This window comes from Procambarus clarkii, chromosome 75, assembly GCF_040958095.1.
Source record: "Procambarus clarkii isolate CNS0578487 chromosome 75, FALCON_Pclarkii_2.0, whole genome shotgun sequence".
Classification (NCBI taxonomy): Eukaryota; Metazoa; Arthropoda; class Malacostraca; order Decapoda; family Cambaridae; genus Procambarus; species Procambarus clarkii.
Genome location: NC_091224.1, coordinates 21,508,327 through 21,531,456, shown reverse-complemented (window position 1 = coordinate 21,531,456; position 23,130 = coordinate 21,508,327). Strand labels below are relative to the sequence as shown.

Sequence of the window (23,130 nt, the reverse complement as noted above, 5' to 3'; positions counted from 1 at the left end):
TCATCTTGAGGGCGGTAGTGGAAAAGGTTACAGAGGCACATAAACATGTCATAGCTCTTTATACTCTTGCTTTCTGGCTTTTGTGTATCAGTGACTGCTCTTCTGTCTTCCCTAATTTCCTAAAATATTGCGGCTTTGACAGAAGAGATTGGAATGCCCATATCCCACTCAACTTCAGGCTTATCACATTCAGTTTTAGCTGCCTTGTTTGTGTCATCATGCTGGACAACACCTATATGAGAAGGTATCCATACAAATGAGACTTTGAAACTCCTACTGTTTGCAATAATAATGTTGTTTATAATGGAAGTTACAACTACAACCTTTTGAAGATCAATGCTAATTGTATCTAGATAATGTAATAAACGAAAGTTTTCTATGTCAACAGAAAGGCAGAAATATAAGCTACACTTTAAATACTTGTCATAAATATAACTTAAGTGAAAGCGAAGATATATGCATTTGATACTGTACAGTTTCTTGATGGCTTGCTCTAAGAGTGTGAAGCCCTTCACACCAGCCTATAAATTGTGTAATTTATTTCCATATATGCTAATTAACCTTAAAATCTATATGTCAGAAGGAAGGAAGATGTAGACGTTAATGTGACAACATTTCAAGAAATATCTCTCTCTTTAAAGTTAAATAATACAATCCTATCGCCGGTGTCCGGACACATGAAAGCTACTTAGGTATCAGTGGCCAGCCAGGTGGAGATCACAGGCTGTTACAATACTGATAAATTATGTAATTCACAGAGATACGTTGATAAATATTAATGTTTTATATTTTATTAAAAATACAGATATATACTTTGTTTCATACGTTAAATGTAACAATATTTCAGTATATATTATATAAGCATAGTATATATAATTCAGTATATACAATATATAATAAGAGTGTCAGACCACGGAGGAAGAATTGAAACAGGAATTTCCTTTAGTACTTTCTTATATTAATACATCTTCAGAGCGAACCATTCCTTCTGAAGATGTATTAATATACGAAAGTACTTAGAGCATTCTATTGTGGTTTTAATATTGAACAATTATACATATACGAAACAGACAAATCTGGTGACCGAAATAATAAAAATATTAGTGTGCGATGTGATCAATGTAAGGGGGATATTGGGTGTGCCTCGTATCCCCTACAACAACAACAACAAGTTCGAGAGCGATGAGGCCGCCACCTGCTAGCTTCAGGATGTCGTCGAATCTAAATCAACAATATACTACTGCCGCTACTTTCTCGGAAACGTAAGTACCTGCCGCTTTACTTCTCTCACCCTGCCTGACCTGGCCTAGCCAGACCTGACCAGACCTGACCTGGCCTAGCCTTACCTAGCCTAGTCTGACCTGGCCTGGCCTAGCCTTACCCAACACTAATCACCACACGTGACAGCCCAAACGAATCTCAAATAAGTACACGTAACAAGTCATATGCCCGGACACTCTTTCACCTTGGGGACTGAGTGGTAACTATTGTATAGAAGAGCCGGCTCCCTGAGAGTGGTATGAGGGCGTGATAAGAGGCTAACGTGTGGTCTTGAAGGAAGTCGATAAAGCAGACAATTTTCAAAAGGAAGGGCAGCATAACGAGCAGACAGGAATGGACAGACAGTCGGTTATCCCATAATGTGTAATACGCCCCGCACAGCATGGGTGGAGTGGGGGGGGGGGTTGTAGCAGGGCACAGTATGGTGATGGTGCGGGTGAAGTACACACCCACTGAATTCCTGCCATCAATAATTGTTTTCATAACCATTAGAACAATGGCATCCCTCCAGCCACCATCCTTCCACTGACCCCCTCCTCTGGTCCTCCACCTCAGACAATAACCCCCCACACCCCCTCTCCCTTCCAGACATCAGCATGTCAAAATCAGTACCATAATGTGTTTAAACTATTTAAACTAAGTCATTGTGTATCTCAAGGTATCTTAATTCATTTGAAAGTGTACATGTGCATTCGTTCATATACTCGCCTAATTGTGCTTGCTGGGGTTGAGCTCTGGCTCTTTAGTTCCACCTCTCAACCGTCAATCAACTGGTGTACAGGTTTCTGAGCCTATTGGGCTCTATCATATCTACACTTGAACCTGTGTATGGAGTCAGCCTCCACCACATCACTTACTAATGCATTCCATTAGATATAATCATATATGATTACACATAATCATAATCATTCCATACACATAATCATATATGTGTACGTCAACGTATACATACATGTGTATATATACCTCATATTAAAATACTGATAAACGAATGACCATGAACAAATTAATTTATAATTGTAGCATTATATATAATTTTAATAGACTAATTACGTGTTTATACATTTGAATGGTGCAGACAGGTGGCCAGCCTTGGACATATACACTTCTGGTAGGCACAATGACCTCATGTTAGACCCTTGATAGATTATGTGAGAGAGAGAGAGAGAGCTGGGGCAGGGAGGTGCGTGCCCCTGGGAGATAATCCATGCCCATGCCCCGCCTCGAGGTCAGTTCTCGAGTCACACCAAGAATAACAATCGAGCAAGTTGTCCTGACCAGGATGTGGCATATTAGGGAGGGTTGAGGAATAGGAAGCCTGTCTGATAGGGCTCTTGGCAAGCAGCTCTCCCTCAGTCTACCTATCTATATGGAAGAAATGTATCTAGGCCCTCCTTCCCCCTGCCTATTCTCTCTCCCCCACCTTTCTTCCTTCATTTCCTCCCTCCTTCCCTCCCCCTCACTGGTGAGAGAGTAGGAGTGAGAGTAGTTAGAGAACTCGTAGTTCTCACACTCGTGAAATTGTCTGCGACCCTGGAGGAGTAGAGCGGAGGGGGGGGGGTGAAAGTAGGTGACGATGGAGGAGTAGAGGGGAGCATTATATGCAGTGAACGTAGGTGTCTATGGAAGAGTACATCATAGAGGAGGGTGAAAGGAAGGTGACGATGGAGGAGGAGAAGGGAGGGGGTGTGAAGGTAGGTGATGATGGAGGAGTAGAGGGGAGGAGGGGGCCAAAGGTAGGTGTCTATGGAAGAGTACATCATAGAGGGGGGTGAAGGTAGGTGGCGATGGAGTAGAGCAAAAGGGGTAGGGGTTGAAAGTAATCCTGAGTTTAATTTTTTAGTTATATATAGTGACACCTCGGCTTACGAATTAATATTTATGAACTTTTCGGGTTACGAGCCTAATTTCTTCGAAAAATTTGAATCGGGTTACAAACTTTGCCTCGGGAAAGGAGTTTGTTGATATACGTATGGGCTGACCTAGCGCGTGGTGGCATGGTGATCGCGCCTCAGTTTACCAGTGTCTCCTGCCTAGTAAGTATCGCGCCTGAATTCTTTGTAAAGCATTACATTTGTTTTGAGATTTTTGGCTATTTGAACATAAAATTTGTTATGATATATCTTGCCATGAGTCCCAAGAAAGCCAGTGGTAAGGTTCAAGCCAAGAAAACACATGTGAGAATGACCATAGAGGAAAAACAAGAGAGCATTCATAAACATCAAAATGGTGCACAGGTTGTTGAACTAGCTAGGCAGTACAACAAATCTATGTCAACAATATGCACTGTACTTGCTAAGAAAAAGGACGTTATGAACATTAAAGTGGCAAAAGGCATATCAACAATCCCGAAACAAAGAACACAAATACTTGAGGATGTTAAAAAGTTTTTATTAATTTGGATACACAACAAGGAGTTAGCAGGTGATAGCATTTCAGAGGCCATCATTTGTGAGAAACCAAGGCATTTGCATGAAGACCTTTTAAAGAAAACCCCTGGAACGAGGGGGGGGGGGAAAGATGAATCAAGTTTGAAAATGTGAAAAGTTTGTGTGACAATAGAGCCTCGTGGAAAACTTTTGCTGTGGTCATTACCTGGTGGAATGCACCCAGGATGGAGTATTAGGGCTATACATCTTTTAAATCATAAAAGTAATAAACATTTCCCATCAACCTTACAAACAATATTAACCTATTTTCATGTATTTCTCCCATGTGCATTTTAACAAAGTTGCTAAATTGCCTTTATCATTCTGTAAAATTTCAATTACAGTACTGTATGTATAATTTTGTTAGTATAAATGGACTGAATATTCTGAAATTGCTATTAATTTTACAATTTCAGATTCAAAGGTGGTCTGGACACCCAATTTGGTCAGACAGGTGAAGAGAGCATTTAGGATAGTTCGAAGAGATGAAGATGGTCGCAATTGTGTTCGAAGAGGCAAACGCCCCCCTTTGCTCCTGACATTATGTTCAACCATTGACCTCTGCACACCTAACACAAGGTAGGTTGAAAACTCCTCCTTCATGTCATTGGTACATTAGCCAGAAACTCAGGGCTTATGTAGGAATATCCCTAAAAAAAAAAAAGTGGCCCCAACAATGCATCCTCCAAGTCTGGAGGATGAGCAGGAGCATTGTCGAGAAGCAGGACCTTGAGTGTCAAACTTTTCTCTTGCAGATATTTTTTGATGGCAGGGCAAACCACTCCACATCACAGTTTTTCTGCATGTTATATATTTTTTAAAACTCTTGGATTTTCGGAATGATACATGAGCAAGGGTTTAATTTTCAAATCGCCACACAGCACAAGAGTTAGCCTATCCTGACACAAGTTAGCCCAAGTTAGCTTGTGTCCGGGCAGTGACGTCTCCTCTTGGGTAATGTATGTCCTCTTCGGCAATTTTTTCCAGAATAGCCATGTCTCCTCACAATTAAACACTTGTTGTGGAATATATCCATCAATACAGTATCTACAAAATCTTTAAAATCACGAACAAATCTTTCAGCCCCTACTTTGTCTGAGCTGGCACCCTCACCATGCCTCACAACACTATGAATACCACGTCTTTCTGGGGGGAGCCCCGTCGGCTCCCCGGAGCTTTACCGGCTGATATGCTAATGTCAGACTTTGGCATCAGTCATGTGTATGGAGTTCTAGGGCCTACCGGGGACCACGAGCCAGAACCTGGCCCCCTCAGAGAGGCAAGGGGAGCAATGGCCTATAGAAACCCCCGTGTGGTTGGAAGCATTCTATGTCTGCCATCGACCGGGTCAAGCATCCAGAAAGGTAAGCATTCCAAAACAAACCCCTATTCTGGTGAAAATTGCTACCTAAGCCGAACTAGTGGATAGAACTCTTCAACAGAAAACAAGGAAACTAGTATGACGTCATACGTCACCGCGCCGCTGTCTGCGCAGCTCCCCCCTCCCCGGGAGGGGGAAGGGGGAGCCCCAGACCTCCCACGCCGGCTATCCACCCATCAGTTCTTCGGCTGATGCTATAGGCAATGGTTATGTGCTCCGGCTCCAGTGGTTGTTTCAGCACTGTACCTAGAGTGTGGTGTCTGTTTTCTAGGTGGTGCGTGAGCCGGGAGTGATTCTTCAATACTCGGGCTGCATGCGCCTAGGGTTCCCTTCCCTAGGTGCCCTGTAAGTACTGCCCTTGGGGCTTGGGGCCACCTTCCACAAGTTCCTTGGGTCCTGCCCCTGCTTGGCCGTTTACTGCTTGGTTTTCGGCCGCTCTTTGTGTGCTCGGGTGTTCTGTCTCCCTTGTTCGCCTTAGAGTAAGGGGCAGTGTTTGCACTGGTGGGGCGCGGGGTACTGTGCAGCTTGTCTTTACCAATCATAGCGGCCGGCTCTGTTCCGCTTGGGTACGCTGTCCTCTTGCGGGGTTTTCTTTTTCTTTTTGTTTATCTACCTGGTGGGGGGGTCTGCCTTCGTTCTTGGCCCTTGTGTCCCTTGTGTTCTGAGTATTTTCTGGTGGTACCCCTGCTAGGTCCCCGTGAGTGTACACGTCCCGGGGGTTCAGCTCTTAGAAAGTTGTTTGGTAGCTTTGGGTGCCGGTTAGCAGTACCCTGCCTGGGATTACCTGAGCGCGAGTCCTCTTAAAGTAAACGCTTGGGACCCTGAGAAACCCCTGGGGGCGCGCGGGTCCGATGGATGTGACCCTAGAGTCCCCCCCTCGCTTCCAGCGAGTTTGAGGGTTGCTCTCACCTTTTGTCTCTGGGTGACTCTCTGTTTTGCCTCCGTCTGCTGCCTGTGGGGTCGGTGACACCTTCGACCCGGAGTCCTGCGAGTTTGGTTGCTCGTTGTGGCTCGGTTACCCAGTGGTGCTAACAAAGCGGGTGCGGGCAGCAGGGGCGTTGCACTTGAGCCTTGGTGGTGGCAACGTTCTCGTGGTTTCCTCCCCGGGAGCCCCGGGGCTGCCCCGTTGTAGTTCGTTTTGGGACTTGGGGGTGTTGGTTGCTTCGGTTCCATCCACGCCCCCTTGTCTTTCCCCTGGTTCACCCTTCCTGCCTGCATCCGGTTCCTTACCGTCTGTAGGTTCGGGGCGGGGTTTTTGGTGGTGTTGAGACTCGGGCAGTCTCGGGGAATTCCCCTTCCGGGGTAGTGACGGGGGCATTTGGGCCTGTTCCTCCAGCCGTGTTGTATGAGTCTGCCAGTGGGCTCCCTTCCTTAGTGTTTTCACGGCTGCCCCGGTTTTCTGGTATGGCCGGGGCTTTGGGGGAACGGCTCGGCCCCGGGGCCTGTCGTGTAGGTTCCCGGGGCTGGGGAGGGGCTGACTTGGGGGGCCTTGGCCCCGTTAGACCCCATGGGGGTTTTTATCCCCCTCTAGGCGGGGCTTGTGGTTACGCGGAGTGGGGTCTTTCCTCCCCACTCGCCGTACGTGCTGTTGGACGTCGGCCCCTCCCCGGGCTCGGTTCCTTGGCCTTTGAGTCGGTTGGTTCCGTCCTGTGGGTGGATGTTTCCTCCCCCCCCCTTTTTGGGACGGTGTTTTTGTCTTGTTTCCCCGTTCGATGGGGTTCTGCGTGACTTCTGATCTCGGGTGCGCCTGCGCCTTCGTGTGCCTTCGGGACTAGTGTTGGCTTATGTGTTCTCGAGGGTACGGGAAGGTTTTTCGCTACTTCCCGCATTATTGGAACGTCTGTCGGCTCCTCGTACTTGTCGCCCTGTTGGGCTACTTGTCGCCCTGTTGGGCTACTTGTCGCCCTGTTGGGCTACTTGTCGCCCTGTTGGGCCTACTTGTCGCCCTGTTGGGCTACTTGTCGCCCGGTTGGGCTACTTGTCGCTCGGTTGGGCTAACTTGTCGCCCGGTTGGGCTACTTGTCGCCCGGTTGGGCTACTTGTCGCCCGGTTGGGCTACTTGTCGCCCGGTTGGGCTACTTGTCGCCCGGTTGGGTTCCTTTTTGGGCTCTTTGCTTCTTTGGCCGGTTTTATTGTTCCTGCTTCCTCTTTTGGCTCCTTTTCTCGTGCAGTAGTCCTGGCTGGCGCCTTCCCGCAGGGAGGGTGTGCGGTTCGGCCAGCGTGTTATGCGCATGCGCCGTGGAGTTTGTTTTGGTCTGGGCGGTGTTTCAGTGCTGGGGTTTTGCGCCCTTTTTTGCTACAGTGCTTCGCCTCTCGTTCTTCTCCCTGGCTGCGGTATGTGCCCCTTCGCGCCGGGGGTGTCCTGGTTCCCAGTTGTGGGGAGGACACCGCAGTTTTCCCTGTGTCCTGGGTGTGGACCGCCTCCTTCGCCTCTCCCTGTTCTCCTGCGGGTCCGGCAGGGTCCGGCTCTGGCGTCTTCACCTGGCGGTGCTCCCAAGTTCTTCTGGGCACGGTTGAGTCGTGTCAAGTTCGTGCCACCATTCGCCAGGTGAGTTTCTGCGGTCTGGCGTCTTTTGGCCGGCGCTGGATGCGGCGGTGTTTATATACCTGTCTTTATTTAGGTATATTTTTGTACGACTGAGACCGTTCGCACACCAGTGACTGTCCCTTTATCACCCCTTCCTGTCCCCCTCATGTGCATATCCAACCCATGCTGGAGTCATTCAGGGGACCCTCCTTTTTAATGTTGTGAGGTGTGGGGGTTGTAGGGTTGGTTCTGTACTCACCTGGTAAGGCTCCTGGCTGTGCTTGCAGGATTTGAGCTCTGGCTCTTGGGTCCCGCCTATCTGGTAGAACTTGCGGGATAGTACCAGTGGAGTGCAGTGGTGCTATTGGCACTTTTGGGGAACACTGTATTACCATCAGTGGTCTGTGCTTGTTACACGACCTACTTGCGAGCATAAGCCTTCTTGCTGGTTCGTCCGTGGACTTCCAGGGCGCACTGGCCTGTTTTCGTATGGCAGTTCCGGCCCGTCCTGGTTGTGGGGGTATGTGGGCCGGTGGACTGCTCCTAGCAGCTGCCTGGTGGGCCATCCTCTGGCCGGTCTGGCCTGACCTTGGGCAGGGCTTCAGGTGTAAAAGAGCTCCCAGTACCTCATCCAGCAGGTATCGAGCGGGGTTTCTCCGCCGTCGGTCGCCTGGTGCAGGTTTCTGGGCCTGCAGGGTTTTGTCGTGTCTCCGTTGGCCCTGTCTGGGGTCTGCCTGCTCCGTTCTCTGCCTTTGCAGAGGGGAGTTGCTATTTACATGTTGCATGTTGCAGTGGTGCCTGTTGCTGCTGCTGCACGTGTGCATTGGTTCCGTGTTTCACGGTGGCGTGTCCTTGTTCCTGTGTCCGGTTGTGGAGTGGCACTTTGCTGCCGTTTTGTGCCTGGGGATTGCGTGGGGTTTTTGTCCCTGCCTGATTGTCCACCCCTGGTTGTTCTCCTGGGTTTTTTTGTGCTTCTGCTCTTTCTTCCTGCCTCCTCTGCAGCAGGGATGTTCTGAGTGTGTTCTTAGGCGTTGGTCAGCCTGTGTCCTGTGATGTGCTTCTTTGTCTCGGTCTATTGCAGTTGTTCGTGCCCCTTGGCGACCCTTCCGCCTTCTTTGGTTTTCCTAGCTTGCCCTGCCGTTTTTTTTTTTTTTTTTTTTTTTTTTTGGGGGGGGGTCTTGCGATGTCTCGCGTCGGACCCGTCGTTTCTGAACTCCTGGCGGGCTTGCATGCTTAGGGGAGTTTTTCTGTTCGGCAGACGTTCCATCTCCTTGTGCCGCCTGGGTTTCGGTGGTCGCGCCCGAGATCTTCTCGCGGCTCCGCCTTTTTCCTGGGGGGGGCCTTGTCGGGGCTGCTTCTGTTCTGCCTCGTGGTCTCGCCTCCGGTTGGTGGTCGGGTGGCTTCGTGGTAGGTGTCCCACCTGCGTGCTTCTCTTGGCGGCAGTATGGGGTATTTTGGCGGTCCTTCCTTTTCCTGTCCCTTCTTAGGTGGTTACTCTTGTTAGCTTGGTTTACTCTCGGCTTGGTTTTCTAGTGGGGGTTGGGGGCCGTCGTCTTGCCACATACTGTTCGCCTCTTTTCGTGCGGCGCAGGCGGAGCCGCTTCAGCTTGCTTTCGGTCTTGGTGTTGCTTCTGCACCGTTAGTCAGCTGTCTTGTGCGTCGTTTCACCTCCGGCCTGTTCGTGCGCCGCTTGCACCATCCTGGTCTCTGGTCAGCGTGCTCTGTCTTCTCCTCGGTTGGTAGTGCCCCTTCGGTTCCGGTGTGTTTTTTCGTCGGCTCTTTCCTTTGGGCCTTTGCCTCTGGGGGTCGAGTCGCTGAGTTTTCTTGCTCCTTCGGTTTTAGCGTTTTGGTTGTCTGATGGCAGCAGTCTCCATCTTTTCTGGCGCGGGGTGGGGCTGCTGCATTCTGGAGGGGTCCAGGGTTTGTTGGTGCTTCGTTGGTCGGGCCGGGGGTGTGTCGTTTTTGTGTTCAGTGGCGGCCCTCCGCTGTTGTTTGCGTGCCACGGCGTTTGGATCCGGAGCGCGTTTTGCGTTAATCCAATTCTGTTCTTCCCGGTTCGCGGGTGATAGTGTCCCGGGTGGTTAGCCGTGTTCTTGCGGCTAAGCTGCCTGTGTTCTTCCCTCATGCCTGTGGCGTTCGTGGCTTCGCTGCTCTCGCTGCCGTCTGGGCGACGTGGCCTTGCAGTCTTTCGGGCATGGATTTTTGGTGTTCGTACAGGGGCCTTGCTGCTCGTGGTTCTCGTGTTGTTCCCGGGATTTTCGGGGCTGTGGCGCCTTGGGTTGGCGTTTGCTGCCGGTTGTCTCGCCTCCTTGGGGGGTGCGTGGTGTCCGCCTCCCGGTTTTGTCCCTTTGACCTTCCTCTGTGGGTAGTTAGCTCCGGGGAGCCGACGGGGCTCCCCCCAGAAAACCAGCGTTGATTGTAATGAAACGCCATTTTCTGAGTGAGACCCGGAGGCTCCCCGGCAACCCTCCCTCCCTCCGGTCGACGTTTTTCGGTCGGCGTTTTTCAGTCAGCGTTTTTCGGTCGGCGTTTTTCGCGTGTTTTGACATCCAGCCTCAGAACTGATGGGTGGATAGCCAGCGTGGGAGGTCTGGGGCTCCCCCTTCCCCCTCCCGGGGAGGGGGGAGCTGCGCAGACAGCGGCGTGGTGACGTATGACGTCATACTAGTTTCCTTGTTTTCTGTTGAAGAGTTCTATCCACTAGTTCGGCTTAGGTAGCAATTTTCACCAGAATAGGGGTTTGTTTTGGAATGCTTACCTTTCTGGATGCTTGACCCGGTCGATGGCAGACATAGAATGCTTCCAACCACGCGGGGGTTTCTATAGGCCATTGCTCCCCTTGCCTCTCTGAGGGGGCCAGGTTCTGGCTCGTGGTCCCCGGTAGGCCCTAGAACTCCATACACATGACTGATGCCAAAGTCTGACATTAGCATATCAGCCGGTAAAGCTCCGGGGAGCCTCCGGGTCTCACCCAGAAAATGGCGTTTCATTACATTCAACGCTGGTTTTTTTCAAAATTTCTCAAACCATCCCCTACTCACCTTAAACTCTTTCGTATCTGCAAAACTCGTTCTAGGGGTTTTCTTTATAAGATCTTGCATGAAGATTTCATTGTTGACCAAACCACACACTGGAAATTGAATAGACGACGACATTTCGATCCGTCCTGGACCGTTATAAAGTCGATTGTGATGAGATGAGAGAAGCAAGAGCATTAAGTAGGCAAGAGAGAGAGGTGAGGAGATGGCAAGTATGTACGTATGTACATGAATAAAACATGTACATACTTATACATAACGTGTGTAAATAGTGTAATAAACACAATAACAGTATTTTGGGAGGAGGAATGTTGGCGAGTAATGTGTTGGAGGAGGGAGGGAGGACTGGCAGGGTGTGGCAGCTCACTCATGTTTTTTGGGCTCACCATACCAACATAGTGGATCGTTATGGTGAATACATACGTAGATGGGTATATACAATGTGTGTATATAGTGTAATAACAGCAAAAACACTGTTTGATTGTAGAATATGTCGCATATATGAGGCCCATAATTTTGAGCATAGCGATGTTCTATACTTTGAATTATATAAATTCCACAAATTACACACTTTTAAATAATATTACAGCAAAAAAAAAGAAGAAATGAATGAGAAACTTCAAAATAATTGCGCAACATTTTATTCGCAGCAACTGCCGTCGCACGGGGTGGCGGGGCCGACAGACCCCCATCGCTCCAACGCTCAGCGCCCATAATTTGCTCAACTTCCCAGCTCCATCGCAGCTAAAGTAAGTCACATACAATATTTTTTGTTTAGTTTCCCCGTGATCAGACTCTGCATTTTAACAATATAAGAAGAGAAAAAAATTTTTTGGAAAGAATTTATTTCTTGTGCACCAGGGTGTTATTTGGAGACAGAGCAGTTCAGTGGTTAACTACTAAATTTTTTTTTCTCCCACACACGCACCCCCCTAGGAAGCAGCCTGTAACAGCTAACTCCCAGATACCTATTTACTGTTAGGTAACAGGGGTCATCCCCTTTTGTATAAAGAATCTGCTAAAGCTTTTAGGGCTAATCTTTGACACTCGTTTGTCTTTGTTGCCCCATATTTTTTACGTCCGAGTTGAATGCTCTAAGGCCCTTAACTAACTTTAGGTCATGTCCCATACTTCTTGGGGAGCTAATCGACACTGCTCCTCTCTTTACATTCCTCTCTCGTTCTGTCTAAACTCGATTATGGCCCTGTTTACTCGTCTGCTTCTCCTTCTACCCTTCACCATCTGGACACACTGCATCATACTGGGTTACGGCTCAGCTCTGGTACCTTTCCTTCGACACCTACCCTAAGCCTGTATGTTGAAACTGGCGTCCTGTTTCTACAGGATCGCTATGATCGCTATTGTCTTCTCCACCTTGCATGGTCCTTACAGCACCCTCACTCTTGCTTATGTCATGCCTTGACCTTTACCCATCCTGTGGTTCCTGTTCCCCTTCACCACCTATCTCTTTCTGTACGGTTGTCTCTCTTACAAAATACTCTTTCAGTTTGTGTTACCAATATTTCCCCTCGTGTCATTCCGTCTTTGCCCCTATGGAGGGGTCCCCGTTCCTAAATTCTGTAAGCCTTGACCCACATGACTAAAACTTTTACCCCTCCTACAGTTCTAAATCGCCTTTTCCTTGAACACTTTTCTTCACACTTCCACTCTATTTCCGTCTTCACCAATGGGTCTTAAGTCTGCAGATGGTGTAGGCTACTCTGTTGTTTTTCCTGACTGCACCTTTGTGTCTCCTGCCTCCGGAGACTAGCATCTTCATGGCAGAACTTTATGCTATTCTCTATGCTCTTCATCAACTCTTTTCTCGCTGTCAATCCTCCTCTGTGTTTGTAGTTGACACTTGCAGTGCCCTCATGGCTCTAGAATCCTTTAATCCAGTCCATCCTTTGGTAGTTGAAATTCAACATTGGCTGTTTCTTATCTCCAGTAGATTTAAGACAGTGGAATTTCGCTGGATTCCCACCCATATTGGTGTGTTCTTAAATGAGCGTGCGGACACTGCCGCTAAGGAAGCTATCCGCACCTGTCCCATCTCCCGTAAAGGTATTCCTTATTATGACTTTTACCCAGTTATTCATTTCCCCATTCTTGCCCGTTGTCAGGGTTGTTGGTCTTCTGTTACTGGTAACAAATTGCGTGCTCTTAAGAGTAGTGTGTTCCCGTGGCCTTCCTCCTACCACCGTAACCGGTGGTGGGAAACGGCTCTGGCGAGGTTGTATATTGGTCATACACGTTTAACTCACGGGCACTTAATGGAGCGCTGCCCTGCTTCTTATTGTCCAAACCGTTGTCTCTACATGTCCTGACTTCCAGGACTTACGTGTCTTGCTTCCCGACCATCCCTCACTGTCAATTGTCCCTCGATAAAATTCTTGGTAAATTCAATACCTTTGATATTGTTCGCCGTATGCATTTTTGTTCTTGTATTGGCGACGTTAGTGATATTTAGCGCACTATGATTATCCCACACATTTGATGGTTTGATAATTACTGTACTGTACTGTACAGTACTTTGGTTTGGAATGTATCAAATAAAGTTGTTTCATATATTCAAATGTGTGAGAAAATCCACTGGGGCTGTGAGATGAAGCGAACCTGTAACAAAGGCATTGCCAGTTGCATACTCTACCACCACTGATGGTAAAAGTCTTACAACTGGATATCTTGTGTGACGGGTTATGGTATCACAGCTATACTGAACCAAGATGGTATGGCTCTCCCTCACATAAATGAAAGAAATGCTGCTATTGGCCTTGCAGTGTGTAAGTTGCAGGTGGAAACAAATGAAAATTATCAAATAAATAATTAAACAATTTACTGAAATAGTAATGAACAAAAATAACACATGACAATACTTGACTATCATGTAATGCAAAGGTGAACAAGTTAGTATGACCTTAAATGCAAAAAATAAACTATAAGCAATAAATAAAAGTATGAAGATATACTGGTGTTCTGAAGACAGCTACCATACCACCATGGCATCAGTCACACGACGTTGGCTGGAAGTGGACGACGGGTTAGAGACACCAAGGTGATCCTAGAGCACTAAGGGAGAGATTGCCTCTCCAGGGAGGCAGCGCTCTTTATATAGTCCGGCGGTGATGACTCATCCAGTGTCAACACGAGGTGGACATCTGGTCAACTAGCAAACTGCTCGTTGTGGCTGGCGGTGCCTTTGTGTTGAGCTGTACCACTGTCAGTTGAAGGCGGCTAACTGCTTGTTTGTGGGGACAAACTGCCAGTTAGCAGTGGCGCCCGGCTTGCCTCTGAGTTGTACCAGGCCGTGCCAGGCCCTGGGGCGTATGGAGAGGGGGCAGGACTGATGACTCTTCTGGGCTGGTGTAGATGTATACTTCCAGTGCAGAGGCATTGAAGGTGAAGGGAAAAGGCAGTTCCACTGCTATGCAGGGGATTCACGTGACACTTGTGAAGCCACAGAAAGTCTGGAGGCCCTACTGAAGCCAGTCCAAGTATTAAATAAAACCCCTGAAGTACGCCGGTGAAGGGTAAAGTGAAGGGTGAAGCAAGACCGTATGCCCCAACTTCAGGCACACACAGAAAATCACGTTTTGGTCCCGCCTCTCAACTGTGTATTTGAAGTTGGGGCGTATGGTGTTGAACTGCTTCAGCCTTCACCCGAGTGCTTGTAGGTCTTACGTAAGACGTTGACTCAAGGAGGGGCCTCAAAACTTGCTGTGATTTATGGGGAAATCCGGTTGTAAGACTTTTACAAAGTGAGTAATATACTGTGGTAGAGTATGCAGCTGCCAGTGCCTTGGGCAAGGGTTTATGTCGCCTCACAGCTCCAGTGGATTTTCTGCTTGGTGTATATCAGGTTGTGATTTTGTGTGTGTACCGTATTGTTATGATCGCCGTCTGATAAGTCCTTTCTGGCCTCAAGAGTCATTTTTACCCACCTAGAAAGATTGCAGATGGCCAAAGCAGTTATTTAAGTTAAGAAGGGACAAGTCTTAAACATAATTTTGCATAATATTTGACTGTAAAGGGGTAAATTGAGGTAGATTGAAAAACAAAATGGTGAACCGGGCAGGCGGTACTCACAATTAGGCGAGTACACTCAGGAACTTTTAAAGTGCAACCAAACATGCTTTAGGCTCTCACAACAAGAGGTGAGTGGTGGTGGCTCAGGTGCTCAGCCAATCAGAGCACCTAAGGAGGGAGGGCAGGAGTGAGAGGGGGGTGGTATGTGGAAGTTTGGTGACAGTTGTGTGTAGTTTGTTCATCTTCATTGTAAGTTTCATGGCTTGGTGTGCATTTCCCTAGTAAATTTAATTAGGGAAAAATTCAGGTGTTTGATTTTTTAAATCAACTTTTTAAATGTTGAGTTGTTAAAGCCTCAAAGTGCATGGAGTTGGTTTGGGAGTATGGCATCCTCATGCTGTTGCGTGCTCGCGTGAGGTAGCAAAGGTGATGTAAAGTTGTGGGGTGTACATGCTTGGGACGTCCTCTCTCGGGATGGCTGGTGTTAGACCTGCGTGTTTGTCGGTTGTTGAAAAGCCGTCATCCTTTGCTGTTGTGGTATTGATTTTACATTGTTCATCTTGTAATTAATACTGTAGTGCGATATCTAGGGCTACCATTTGTAGGTTTAAAATGTCTAATACAAACAGTTGTCCAATGAGTTTTAATAGGAAATATCATCCACCAAGCACCATTGTACAATTATATTAATTGATAGTATATGGATTGTGCAGAACTGCTTAGAATGATCTTTAACACTTGGCTATATTGGTCATGTCAAATACCTGCACGGTGAATGCTCAAAGACCCTTTCTTTATTCAGTGTTGTCACATACCTCATGGGGGTATGGATAGGCAAACACTCATTCGGTTAAACTTGCCTTGTAGTACTTTCAGAGCTCAGTAATTTGGAATCTGGTTAGCACTTTCCAAATAAATTGACCTTTAAAGTGAATTCCTATTTAGGTTTAAAACATTATGAGAATGAGAAACTCGGATTATATAGCCGAACACCAGAAATGTTGTTATTCAATTTGGTTGCCTAAAGCACATTCAAGGACTACACATTACATGGCATTCCAGGATTCCTCTATACCTTGCCTTATGCTGTAAACATTGCCACAACCCTGTGTTTTATTGATTTAAATGGCCATAGGGAGGCATACAACACTGCAGATTATGATGTCATTAGTTTTCCACTGTGCTGACAAGTGGGCTGACTGATGTTCGTTGACACCTGTATCGTGCTTCAATTTAATCGCCAGAAGATCACCCTCTCACTAGACTCGTCTGTAGGAAGTACAGTATAGTATCTCAAATTACCTTGGATCATAAATAGCATAAGACTTGGGGGTAGGAGAGGGTTGCAGTGTTTGTCATGGCTCTCAGTTGTTCCTAGTATTAGGCAATTTAGTTCTGGAATCATTTTTGTTGGCCAATGTTAAACTTTTTCGAAAGTAGATGTTTTTCTGAAAGGGAAAGGGGGGGGGGAACCTCTATGCTTGGATACAGTTATCTGAGTGAATACTTAGATTTATACAGTAGAATAACTACCTTCTTTTCCTTAGTCAAGAAGGTTGCTTGTTTATTTCTAGGGACTTGTATTTTCTTTTATTTTTAACTGCAGCAACTTTCAGTGAATGATAGATTCTTACTGAAAGGACCTTTACTTCATTGTTGTTGCTTTATGGTCATCTCATTGTGTACAGGGATTCCGCGAAGCTTTTGGGGTTAGTTAGTTAGTTAGTTTAGTTCATTTATTATGCACCCCATACCCATCTTGTGGGCGGCAGTGGAAAGGGTTACAGAGGCACATAATGGGCTCAGGGACTGAACCCCACAATTCATTTAGCTAAGTAAGTTACAATCTTGATGAGCTAGTTACAAAATTCAATATAAGTCATCACATCAACAATGGGTTCGAGATCGACCTCAAGTACAGGTTCTAAATTAAGCAACTGACATATGTGGAGAGCTAGTGTCAAAATTTATATGTTTGTCCTGCACACCGCCCCCCATCCAGTGGGCAGCGGTGGATAGGTTACAATCACTTAGTTACTACCTACAGTTAGCAAACTGGGGATATTTGGCTAAAATTTCTGGTAGCAGATCATTTTGAATGAAATATTGACACATCGCTGGAACATTGGTTATAAAATTGTCTCTAAATTCACGTATCTTTTCGCACTCCATCACATAGTGACGGAGGGTGTGCGAATAATTTTGTTGACACAGTTTACATTTGGTCAGGTCTACATCAGCAGATAATGAGAATTCCCAGAGATACTTGTAACCGAGTCTAAGCCGAGCAGTAGTAACATCTAGAAGTCTGCTGATTTTATTGGATGATCCATAGATGTGTGGCTCCTCTTGCATGATAGTATGATGATAGATGGAATTATTGGTGTCAATTTCACTTTGCCTCAGATCTACAAGATCTTGTTGAAGTTCTCGGTGTACTGCTGCTCTCAGATTGCTCATTGACAATCCAAGGTTACACTCAACGGCTCCTTTAAAGGCAGATTCTTTGGCTAACTTATCAGCTCTATCATGCATTTGGAGGCCAACATGAGATGGAGACCACATGAAATGGACTCTGTTACCATCCTTAATAATTTTGTTGTATTTGTGTCTAGCTTCGGACACGAGCATGTTACAGTTATGTCTTAAAGAGTTGAGAGCATTTAAGGATGATAAGGAGTCACTTACAATTAATGTATCAAGTTTTGAGACTTGTACACATTTCAGTGCAAGGATCAAGGCAAATAGTTCAGTCTGAAGGGTAGAGGCCCAGTTGTTTATACGGACTCCCCACTCAAAGTACAGGTATAGGCCATCGCCCATTGTCATGACAACTGCACTTCCAGCTGCACCCGTGGTGCGGTGTAGGGAACCATCAGTGTATATAATTTGAGAGAGAGAATGCTCTGTGGACAGAGCATCAATATGGCTTAAGGCGTTGAGCTTTGCCTCAAGACGAAGCTTGGGCTGATCTCTAATTTGCTTCTTGGGTGGAAAGGGAGGGATTAAAACTGGAAAGGGTGTAACCTCCCACAGTGCAGGAAAGTGCCGTTGTTGTTTCTCTTGGTACAAATCATGAACCTGATACATTCTGAGTTGAATTCCAGTTTTTGTTATCCATTTGGAACAATGCTGATCTTCAATAAAGAAATTCTGGAGGGCTTCTGTGCAAGGATTAGGATGAGTTAGCCTAAGCATTTTTATACCAATTTGACAGTTAATTTCAGTAACACGATCAACAACGCTCAGAATATTAAGTTCCTTTCTCATATTAAGTATCTTTGTGGTACGAGGGCACCCAAGGATTATCCTCAAGGCTTCGTTCTACAATTTTTCAAGCCCTCCAAGCTTTCTTTCAGGCATCAAAACAAGCAGAGGTGCAGCATAATCCACTAAAGATCTGATGTATGCAAAGTACATCATTTTGACAATTCTGACATTGGCACCATAGCCTGAGTGATAACCTGCAACAGCCTTGAGAGCTCGGAGCCTTTCTTTAAACTGACGACAGAGTCTGAATACAACAGGACCATACAGTGGCACCTCAAGGCCAAGGTATTTGAATCTGTTTACATAGTCAAGCTGGGAGCCATCAGACAGTTGCATCTTGCGAACAGCTCCTCCCTGCCTGGGTGGGCGCCGATTTAGTATCTTTGTTTTCTCTGCTGAGATAATTAAACCTAGGTCCTGACATGAGTCTAATACAGTGTTAAGAGTGTTCTGCGTGTTAGCATACCCAGCGGTGTGTATCATTATATCATCAGCATAGCTAATGATGTGGACGTTGGGTTTGCTCGGTATAGAGTTTAACAGCGTGTTTATTAAGATATTAAATAAGGTAGGACTGAGGACACCACCCTGCGGGGTGCCTAGTTCAAAGTCTCTTGTTACACTTCTATGCCCCTGGAAAAATACAGATGACTTCCTGTTGGATAAGTAACCCCTGATCCAACAAAGAAGCCGACCACCAATATTCATTCTTGCAAGCTCACTCAAGATAACATGTCTATTTGCAATATCAAAGGCAGACTTAAGATCTAGGAAGGTGGTATATGACTTCAGTGTGCAGGGTAAGAAAGGTGGTGATGCAATGATGCACACTCCTTCCATGCATGAAGCCATATATCTGGAGGGATAGCATGGTTCTTATTCTATGGAGGAGACGGTTTAGGACCATTCTCTCGAATGTTTTGCAAATGCAGCTAGTAAGGGAAATTGGGCGGAAAGCATTCTCTTGAGTTGGCTTGGGAATTGGAATGATTATACTGTTGGTCCAAGAGTTAGGAAGCTCCCCAGTAACATAGCTCATATTATACAGCTCAAGCAGGGGATTCCCTGGTACTAAAGGGAGCAGACACAATATGTCATAAGTGATACCATCTTCACCGGGGGATGTGGCTTTGCCTTTGTTTAGGGCCGCGAGTAATTCAAACTCAGTAAATGGCACATTGCATTCATCTTCCTTGTGGAGCATGAAGTCAACGAGCCTTTCTCGATCTCCGTAACCAGCATTTAATCTGAACTGTATGTCTGGGGGAAGATTATTGAAGCTAGAGGTGGTTGCCCAAGCATCGACTAACTCGTTTGCTCTGTGTAGAGAGTGAGGGTGTGCTACTTGGCCGATCTTATCGCCTTAAATTCTTTTAATATCCTTCCATGCCTGGCTGAGGGGGGTGTGAGAGTTGAGACTGTTAACAAAAGTTTCCCAGTTATCTTGCCTGAGCTCTGTCATGCGCTCCCTCGACTTGGCTAGGGCTTTCTGAAAGAGCTTGAGCATTGCTGGCGTACGTGTTTCCCTATATGCAAGCCCAACTCGTCTGGCAGTGCGTTTCAAAGTACGCAGTTTGAGGTCATTGTAATAGGCATGGATTACCTTTCATATCGTTGCGACTATTGGATGGTGCAGGGGGCTGACCTAAAGGGTCAGCAAACATCTGAATGCTCTGTACTAGACCGTCGTTAAATGTCTGGACTGTGGAGGGATCATAAGTGCTGTACCACTCTGACACATGAGCAACAAAGTCTTCACGTCGAGCAGAAGGAACACTGAGCCGTTTGCGTTTGAAAGTCCCACCGGGCAGGATGGTATTTCCTATACATAGAGTAGTCAATCTAGGGTGATGATCTGACAACAAATCTGTTACAATAGATGATGTGCACCAGACGTGAGAGACATTGAAACCAACACAGAGGTCTAGAATGCCTCCACAAATATGCGTGGGTTCAAGGTCGCCCACAATCTGCACATCTTGGTGACTATTTAGTAGCGACAGCAGTTGATTCCCGTTACCGTTACTGAAGCGAGAGCCACCAATGTCCTTGTGTCTAGCATTGTAGTCACCAAGAATGATGGTTGGCTCTGCTTGAGCGCAGGCCGGAAGATCAATATAATTTAACTTTCCTGCTGGAGCATATAGATTAAATACATTGAGAACAGAGTTGCCCACATAGATCCTCACTCCATGATACTGTTGACCGGCAGTTTGTTTTTCTGGCAGAAGTTGATGGGGTAGGGATTGTTTGATGTATATAATGCAAGAGTTACTGGATCTGAGGTTGTAAGAAACAAATGAGGGCAATTTCGGGGGTGAGGATCTTGCGGGAACTCTGCACTCATGGAGACATACAATATCGATGTGTTCAGTTGTTACTTTGTGATGTAAATCTGAGAACCTTTTTTTGAGGGACGCAATGTTCCAGCTAAGGACGGATAACTTAGTTATTTGTGCATTTAAAGTCAGCATTATATATTGATATTATTAGTTCACTTAATATTTATTATCTATATACATATTATCTATTGCACTACTGTATAAGTCCAGGAACATTTCTTAGTTTATTACCAATGTCACACATTTGCATCCAATGATCTAGTACAATTTGTCTGTCATTTCCAGCTATAGAGTCGTTTTGAACATAGTTTAGCACAACTTTGGCAGTTAACTTGCGTGGAAGGGTTCCACTACACAAGGTTTCAAGATCACTAGAAGTTTCCCCTGATAGGCAAGCGAACACATGTTTGGAGGGTTCAGGGGTAGAAGGGGGAGTTTGGCAGTCATTGCTTACAAGTCCCCTCATACACGTGAGCATCATCGAAATATCGCTGGTGGATTTTTTCTCATGTTGGAGTTGCTCTCGCAGCCGCTCCGTTTGCTGCTGTGACTGCTGCTGGTGTTCCTGCAACCGGTCACGAAGGGCAACCACTGCTTGAACAGTGGAGCGACCCAAGGGCGAAGTGGTAGGGAGGCTGAGGTTGCGATCTGTCTCATTTTGATCCAGATCCTTATCCCCCACTTCCAGTTGACTGTGGGGTCCAGCTGTGGATGGTGGTCTCACAGTAGGTGACATTATCCCAGAACCAGGAAGTGGCCACTCTACATCAGGGAAGGCCCACCACTGGCAGAAGATGCAACACCTGGTTCTTGTGGGGGAGCTGGGATGATGGCACGAGTCTTCGGTCTGGTACCGGTCCCCTTGTGCACTTCGTAATTTAAAGGTGGTGAGTTTGGCAGCCAGCTGGAGCGAACATCACCTCCAGATGGCTCTGAACAGCGAGTGGGACTGATGGCAGCATTTGGCAATTGCTCTTCATGGTGGTGTGAGGGGTATGGCGAGTGTTGTGTCAACACCTCCGGGAGGCAGGTTCCTGGCACCTGACGGGCAGGCGCAGGTTGAACAGACACCTGTCGTCTGGTCCCGTGATACACTTGGTGCTTGGCAGATGGTGAAGTATTTGGTATCCAGCTGCTACGAACACTATGTCCAGGTGGCTCTGCACAGGAATTAGAGCCGGCAGCTGTACCTGGCAACCGTCCTCCCGGGTGGGCAGGGCCGGGCACCTGGCCGTAAGCAGCTGGTCGCTTGACACAGTCAAGGTGCCAGACTTGAACACTGCTCCTGCCACAGTTTATGCATTTTTCACTTACTGACTGCAGTTCCTTTATGAGTTTAAAACACACCTCAGATTTATGAGGTTCACCACACACGGCACAAAAAAAGTTTTTGCTTGTGCAGTACCTGGCTACGTGACGTCCCCATCGTTGACACTTATAACACCTACGAGGGGGAGGGTTGTAGAGGGCAATGTTATAGTGCCGACCTAAAGCTGCTCTAGAGTAAATTCTGTCCGGTATAGGCGTGGCACCTTTCCATGTGGCAGCTATGAGTCCATTTCTCAGACGTTTAGAGTTTACAATATTTTCATCACAAAGATATTCAGGCTTAATGAGTTTATTAACATTGAATATGACAATGCTTACTTTTGGACGCCTAGGTGCTGCATTTTTCATCTTAATGCCTGCATACTCTGTGTTTAGCAACACATTTACAAAAGCACTGTCGTTTGTAACGAAGACATAGTCACTTTCATCTCTAGGTAACTTAATGACCTTATCATAATGTGCCTCAGAAGCTTCACAAAACCACTTCACTTTTCTCTCTACTGTGGTTCCCAGAGGAAAATCTAGCCGCACATGTCTGGCAGCAGCCGAATTTGGTGGGTTTGATCGTGCCCTTCTCAACTGCTTACGGCGCTGACTTTTACTCATTTGCACCGTGAATCCCTCATCATCTGCACCGCCTTCTGATGTGTCGTGGGGCACCACTGAGGAGGTGGCACCATCATTAGAAAACAATTGACGAGCGTGCGATGGGTCCACAAAGTCACTATCTGGCAACGGCGATGTGCTGCCCGGCACCTTATCCGGGGCAGTTGCCATGGCGTTAAAGACACAACACCTATATGCAGAGTATTACGGTACACTCGCTCCACAGTGAATCACAAAGCAGCACATCAGCAAATGGCCTATTCAGAGGGTGGAAGGGGCCGCCAACCATCAAACAACATCAGCAGAAATAAATCGGCCAGCCTGCATATATGAGGCTCCACTATTTTCAAGGTCACAGCGCACCTTGCAGGTTGGCGCGGAAAAAATTGAAGTTGGTGGTACATGCATAAGTATCTGCTTAACAGATACTTAACACTCGACAAAAACTTGACATACACAGGCAACAAAGGCAACAAACCGTAGTACTTGAGAGCTGGCGGAGAGATGTGCAAGAAGCATGTTGATCGTGAAGGTGTTCCTGGCACCATATCCTCATTCCCTGGCCGGGCGAGATGCTAGGCCTAACAGAGCGTGCCACACCAGTGCCCTTACACTTTGTATATTCACACAGTTTTGTAATTAAAGTTTCTAACCACACTCAATCGTCACAGCACTATTTCACATCAACTAATGTAGAAGTGGGAGAGTTAAGGCATGACTCAAAGTATCTCCACTGAACTGAGGCTGCATTGTTTCGTGGTCACCTAACGTCTTCGATCGAAGAACAAGGCAAACACAGATCAGCGGTAGTATGACGCAAGAGCTATTGTCGTGTACCTGATACACGTGTGGTTTAGGCCCCAACAGGCGAGTGAGGAGGGGACGCCTGAGGCCTGATCAA

General features: G+C 46.8%; 1 protein-coding gene across 3 annotated transcripts in view; it reads left to right on the top strand.

The window, feature by feature from the left end:
- Positions 1–23,130, top strand: part of LOC123771741 (uncharacterized) — a 62,102-nt gene that overhangs the window by 36,036 nt on the left and 2,936 nt on the right. For 2 of the 3 annotated variants that reach the window (XM_069313266.1, XM_069313265.1), the window contains 2 exons: positions 4,127–4,289; positions 11,307–11,405. The gene's annotated coding sequence lies outside the window, so the exon portion shown is untranslated. Of the gene's footprint in view, positions 1–1,094; positions 1,263–4,126; positions 4,290–11,306; positions 11,406–23,130 lie in introns of those variants that run through there. The other variant, XR_011224684.1, reaches the window with a different exon arrangement.